Here is a 7,683-nt window from a genome sequence, read left to right on the forward strand (position 1 = left end):
CCAGTTAGAATGGCAAAAATCAAGAACTCTAACAACAACAGATGCTGGAGGGGATGTGGACAGAAAGGAACCTTACTTCAAAGGAGGAGTCTGCAATGCTTGGTAAGAAATGTACACATTATCCTGCCCATGTAATTGTACCTCCTCTGTACTGTATATTCACAAATAAAATAAAATTAAATTAAAAAAAAGAAAAATGTATATACAAGATGCAGGGCACCAGAATCAAATACAGTGAAAATAAAGGTTCTACCATGGGGGAAGACCATCAAAAGAAACAAAAAAACACATAGTACAACAAACCACCAGAAAACTAGAAATGGTGCTGTGGCTCAGTGATAGGTAGAGTGCTAGCCTTGAGCTGAAGAACTGAGGGACAGAGCTCAGGCCCAGAGTTCAGGCCCCATGACTGACAAAAGAAAAGAAAAGAAAGCAACCTCCCTGTGCCATGTTCTTTTGAAATGCTTTAAAATGGCTCTGTACGTTGGTGAGACAGCAGGCAAAAAGCATCCTTTGATGAAGTTGTTATACTGCAGAATATATCACTTTTCCCATAGACTTTATTTGTTTCATTTGAGAATCCAATGAGAAGTTTCATCGTTGAGACAATGTAGAGATGAGCCTGATGTTTGTGGTTGAGTCAAGAGCCAGAACAAGCCAAGGCAAGCATGTCTGCACATCACGGCAGTGGTCTTCTGTGTACTGCCCACTGCTCACTCGGAAAATGACTTTTGTGGAAAAGAAGCAATTCAACACTGCAGAAATTTAATTCAATTGAGAGTTAAAGCAATTTCCCTTGAATTTTTAAAAAAGCATTTTGTTGTTCCGTAGCCATTTCACCAGAAGAAATCACATTGGTTAGCAAAATTATTAGGAAGATTCTATCATCCTTCATTCTGAACCTTGTGTAGGAAAGACTTATCAGAATATGCAAATAAAATATCCAACATGGATAGTTTTTGCAAATAAAATATTCTCTCATTTTTTTTAGCTTTAACTTCAGATGATTACTTTGAAAACCAGTACTGAGGAAATGACAGAACTCATTAATATGCTATTTTTCAAAACCCCTAATGCTCATAGAGACATATTTCCAAATAAATATAGGAATTATAGGATGAAGTCAAGCAGAAAGGGGCAGAATGCAGTTAAGAATTCAACATATAAGCTACAACATTGCGAAGAGCAAGGGAAGGGATAGCTAGGGGAGGCGTGAGTAGCAGTTTTGAAAGGGACGACATTGATCAAGATGCATTTTATTCCTAAACTGTTTTGTTAAATGGAAACTCCTTTGTACAACCACTTAAAGATAATGAAAAAGATAATTAAAAAATTAAAGATAATAAAAATTAAGTTAAATAAAAAATAAAATACCAGAAGACAAGGATGCTGGCTTTGATGGGTCAAAGAGGTGAAGTTTTGCTGACAGCATACTTGTTTATAGTAACAGTGATGGCCTCTTTTTACCTCTTCAATATTGGAAATATTATGAGACTTCTTTGCAGACAACTATTTTCAATAATACTAACATTTCAATTCAGTTGAGATGATTAAAATGGTAGTAAACATTTACTCGTTTCAGGCACAGATAAATCTTGCAAAGTTATTTCCTATTTAAGAGGTATTATTTTTCCTTGTTAGAAAGTAAGCTACAGCAGTGGTACTCACTAAACACTGTTAAAAATGAACTGTACTACTTGTGGTGGGGACAGGAGGGAAAAATGGGAGAGAGTGAGGGGAAGAAGTAATATTGTCCAAAAAGAAATGCACTCACTACCTTACTTATGTAACTATAACCCCTCTGTAAATAAAAATACACAATAAAATACATAATTTAGTTGAACATAATTTATTATCCTGGTTTCTATATGACAATATTTTGTTAGGACATTTGTCTCTAAGTTTAGAACTTGGGCTGGATTCTAAGAGATACAATGTTCTTCATAAGTGTTGACATCAAGAAAGACTTACACTAATACAGTAATGCTGAGAATTACACTCCTTTTTTTTCTTTTATTTAAATGATATGGGTAAAATTAGTCTTACCACTAAACTATTTGGGAGAATTCACAAAAAGAATGTCTTCTGAACTTCACTGAGGGAAAATTATTATTACAGATTTAATTTGTAATTAGGTCTGACTCTATTTTTTTCATTTGTTTTCAAAGTTTTTTTTCAAGGGATCTGCCTTCAAAATTTTACATTTTTAAACCTCTCCTAATCCAAAAGAGAAAATTGCTTGTAAACTGATGTTCAGTGGAGACAGGAGAGCTTTTGTGTTAGGTCTACTTGTGTGACCTAAGTGGGTTTACAAGTGTCACATTTAGAGAACACATGCCTGTTCTACTGAAGGTTTAGAAATAAGTTGCGAGTAAATAAATTTCCTTCCTTTCTCTTATCCTTAAATCCATTAACATTTTGGCTAAATATGAGAGTATCTTAAAGTTGCAATTACATAAAAATCCACTTCTTCAATAGAATATTTCTAAGTTTGCATAAAGTTGATAGAATGTTAGCATCCCTTCAAGCCAAAGGACCAGGTGAGCTCATAAAATACAAAAATGAACTGATTTCTTTTTTAAAAACTGCCATTCTTTCATCTCAAAATATATAATCTCACTTGTAAGAATGTAAGCATAAGTTTACACTTATATTTCATAAAATGATCAAGCATCCCAAAATTCAAAGCATCTAATTTTTCTGGTTTCTATATAACAATATTCCATATAACAATAATTCTATATAACAATTCATATAACAATATAATAGTATTTCTATATAACAGAATTGTGTACTAATTTTTGTACTGATTATCCTACTTCTTTGTATTTCAATTATTCTAACATAGTGGTGATGTTTTTATTTTTATTTTTTTTAATTTAATTTAATTTTATTTGTGAACATACTGTACAGAGGGGTTACAATTACATGGGCAGGATAATGCGTACATTTCTTACCAAGCATTGCAGCCTCCTCCTTTGGTTTACCCTTCACATCCCTTCCCAGCCAGTGGTGATGTTTTTAAAGGGAAAATTACTGATCTGAGTTGAATTACTCATCCAAAGGCCAAAACTGAGGGAAGTATCTGAATAAAATGCATGGATTAAATCCTCTGCCAAATCAAAATAAGATCTGTTTTCAACTCAGGAGATGATTGAGCAACAAATAACTCCTGAGAGTCTTCATTCATCAGAACCTTTTGACACCTAAAGAGAAGATGGAGTGAATCATCTTAGCAATCGTATCTTGCAGGAATGATTGATGGTAGGGAAGATGCTTAGCAAAATTTATGGCAATTCCTAGGTGTCTTCTTCTGTGGCTGTTTTGCCTTCACAGAGATATACAGTCTTTCAGGAGAAAGAGCATGGAATGAGGCCATGTATATTTGGAGATTGATTTCTACCATGAGAACCTAGTAATTCAAAAATGATTTCCAAGATCTTAACTTGTAGAGGCCTTCTTTTCCTTCCTTAACATTTTTGCTAGAACATTCCTGAGACCACAGAATAGCTGAACCTGTAGTAATGATAGTTTGGCAGAAAGCAGAGTAAGGTCTTGTAGAGATACATTCAACGAAAATGAAACAAACAAGAATTCCAAAGCCTATGACCTGAGAATTCATAAAACAAACCAGGTCATAATGAACATTTCTATCTCATGAAAAAGAAATTCTATGGAGAAAAAATCTAACTGTGAAATAAAAGGCCCTTCTCTAGCTATTTTTATTTGTTGATGTTGTCTTGTTCTGTTTATATGAAATACCAATACAGCAGAAATAGTAGATCACTCTCCAGCTTGTTTTACTTTCTAGCCAGCTGCTAGAAAATTTGTCACAAGATAGAGCAGAGCATGATGAATGGCCAACCAAGAGCACTAAGAGTTCAGATAAGAAAACAAAATCTGCAGTCTGTGCTAGCATACATACAGCCAGTGGGTTGTTAATCAACATTAGCAGTGTGCCCCAGTAAGCAAAAATGGACAGAGTTATCAGAGAGCTTGCTTTCCTTTAATCTGTATCCTTAGGATACAACACATTCCAAGAGGGTGTAAAATGCACTCAGGACCATTTAACAATTTTACTGCAAAGGAAAGAAGGTAAGAATGTTATAAAGTTGAGAGTCGTAATATTCATAATTGAGTCATAATTGAGGGAAGTAGTTGGGCTGGGAGAGAAGAGATAGATGATGAATGGAGGAATATTGATCCAGATGTGTTGTACTTAAAAACTGACTTGTTTAACAGTAACTGCCTTGTTCAACCAGTTAAAGTAACAAAATAATTTTTTTAAAGGGGGTTATAACAAGATATTGTTGGGTAACCAAGTAAATACTATAACTTAATCGATCTCAGTTGATAATTGCAAATGTAGACACTTGGAAATCAAAAAATTAGGATACTAATATTTGATGTTAAAATTAATATATGCCAATAACAGGTACAACTCTTAGGGTTAATAAGTAGAATATTCTGTGAGAATGTTACTATAGATAAAACTTTATCAGTGGTTTCTAACTTGTGTCCATTCAGTCTGTTAAAAAATATGAAATCTTTTCTGTATCAGATATGGTATTCTCTTTTTAAAAAAGGTTAAGTCATTCTGAATATATGTCTTTTTCCACATTAAAAAATAAGCTTTAGGAGCTAGGAAGGTGGCTCAGTGGTAGAGTGCTTGCCTCACATACATGAGGCCCTGGGTTCCATTCCTCAGCACCACATAAGCAGAAAAAGCCAGAAGTGGCACTGTGGCTCAAGTGGTAGAGTACTAGCCTTGAGCTGAAGAGCTGAGGGACAGCACCAAGGTCCAGAGTTAAGGCTCCATAACTGACAATATTAATGTCAATATTAATAATGCTTAGATATAGCTTAACACTCAGGACAAAGCATACCTTACTAAATCAAACGTTCTGGAGTCTTACACAGCTACCTTTACTATGCTGTGGCATAAAGAAACGATATGTTTTGTCTGATTGTTTTGTCTCCTTTTCTCTATTAGATTCTATGCTAGATTAGTATGCTTTGAAAACATAATATATTAATCTTTTTATATTCCATATATATGTACAGTCATGTGTATTTCTATGTCAGGCTTACTTCACTTAGCCATGATCTCAATGGGAGTACAGTGAAGGGGTAACTTTGGTCAAAATGTACGGCATACATGTGCGAGACTATGACAATAGCACCCCTCATATTACAAATACACGCTAACTCAAAACAAAATTTTCTCACCTTTCACGAAAATCAACTCCAGATAGATTGAAGCAAAGCCTAAAACATTAAATCTACTACAGTTAAACATAGGGAAAACTCTGGAAGATATAGGCATAAAAATTACTTTCTGAATAGGACACCAACTTCCCACAAACAAGAATAAGAATTGACAAATGAGACTATATACAATTCAGAAGTTTCTGCACTACAAAAGCTTGACTGTGATGTTAAGTTGGACTTCAAAACTCTCTTTTCTACCAGAAAACCAGTATCTCCCAGGAATCACTTTATTACCTACCATTTGCTATGAATAACAGTATAACTATAATTTATTTCTGTTCAGCCATAGAAACTTAGATTTTGAAATTGCACTTTAGTCTGTTTCTAGAGTATGAGTTTTTTTGATGGACAAACTATTAAGAGGTTATCTGAACTTCTTTCAAAATGATCATTATCTCTGGAATATAAATAGTTCTGTCTACAACGATAACTAGTCTTATTCGATATCTTGTTGAAATGGACTGGAATGGTAGGTAATTTATTTTGCTGTTACTGAAGAATGTCACACTCTGAAACATCAAAGTAACACATTCTTTTTGCAGCTTGAATATAATACTTATTTAAGATATTCATGGAACTTGAATTGGGTCTGGGATTATACATTTCTAAAACCCTGTGCTCCATGACTGTGGGGCATAAATATCTCAAATAATCAGGCATTTCTTGTTTCCCACAACCTGCCTAGCAATTAGATTAAGCAGAGGTGAAAGGCATTCATACCACAAATAATGAGATGTTTCGTTTCCTCCTAGCAATCTGATTAGATGAAGGTGTTTGTATAATTTAGCTCTAATTTTAACAATATTTTTCTTTTATTTTTCTATTTCTTTTATCTTTTGGTATAGTGCGGACACTGGGGCTTGAATTTAGGGTTTCTAAGCTGCTATGCAGGCTGCTCTACTGTTGAGCAAGGTGCTCAGGCCTGGTTTTTACTAGCTATTTTTAGATAAATCCTTGCTTCCTGCCCAGGCATATTCCTGGACCAACATCAAACTATTTGTGGTTTCCCATAGTTGCAAAGATGACAGGCACACAGCAATGCATCAAGATTCCCTCCATGGAAATGAATTCTTATAGATTTGTCTGTGCAGATTGATCTGGAACCAAGATCCTCCTCACCTCAGCCTTATGGGAAGCTTGGGTCAACAGGGGCGTAGGACTGTTCTCAGGACAGGCTGAGTCACAAGCTACCATTCTCACCCTCCCCAGTAGGTAGGATTGTTTGAATGAGCCAGTAGCACCCAGCTATAAAGAACTTTTCTCATCATGGAAATTCTAGCACCAAATTTCAAGTGTTGCAGAAATAATCGCTTTCAAATTACACAGCAGGCAATAAAACAACAAACTAGCAATGTTGAGTCTTTCCAGAGCTAAGCTAATTTCTTAGGCTTAATTAGAAAGAACTGAAATAGAAAAGAAAAGGTAAAAAAAGCTACAATATTTACAAAAAATAGATTTTAATTGCTTTGCTATTGATATTTCTAAGTGAGAACTTCCATGTTTCTACAATATCAATGATCAAGGCAATAGAAAAGGTAATTTAACTAGTATCCTGTATTTCTCATTCCTTATTGGTTTTTAAATTTTAGCTTCTGTCTTCAGTAAGTAAAGACTAATCCTTCTCGGATATTATCGAATACCTTGTCAGAGGCAAGTTAGTGTTTAGTAAAAACGTTTATAACTGCTAGAGAACACCCATTAAAATATTTATGGTCATAAGGAGAATAAACACAATCCAAATCACTTATAGACATTTTCAAAATCACCATAATAAAGCCCAGTATTTGCATGATGAACATACATTAATAAAAATATATTTATGTTGTTAGACATGTTACTCAAAATTAAAGATAAAAAAATCTAAAAATTTCCAAAAGCTACCCATGTTGATTTATTTTCAACAGACGTTTAGTTATTCCTTAATGCAATTTAATTATTTCTACCTTGCCTTTCATTATGCTGTATTTCTCTAAGCAGAATCATTCATTTAACACCTTCATTGAATTGGAACATCAATTAAATCAGTGTACTAGTTCGGTTAAATCAGCAGAATAATTTAAGGCTGAATCTAAATAAGCAGTTTTTCCTATTAATAAAAATGAATCTGCAGCCAAAGATGTAGGGACACTGGAGGCATAAACGCCTTTGCTGGAGGCTCCACCATTCTTGTAACAATTCATTTAGACTGTTTCAGAACTGTCAACCATGCTTAGGAAACCAAACAACTGCTGCCATTAGTAGCCACTTGTTAAATTCCAAAACTTATCAGTTAAAAATGTATCTTTGGGGTAGGCACTGGTGGCTCAGGTTTATGATTGTAGCCACGCATCTCACTGAGATCTGAGGATTCTTTTTTTTTTTTAATTTTATTTTATTTGTGAACATACTGTACAGAGGGGTTACAATTGCATG

This window comes from Dipodomys ordii, unplaced genomic scaffold, assembly GCF_000151885.1.
Source record: "Dipodomys ordii isolate 6190 unplaced genomic scaffold, Dord_2.0 Scaffold1, whole genome shotgun sequence".
Taxonomy (NCBI): domain Eukaryota; kingdom Metazoa; phylum Chordata; class Mammalia; order Rodentia; family Heteromyidae; genus Dipodomys; species Dipodomys ordii.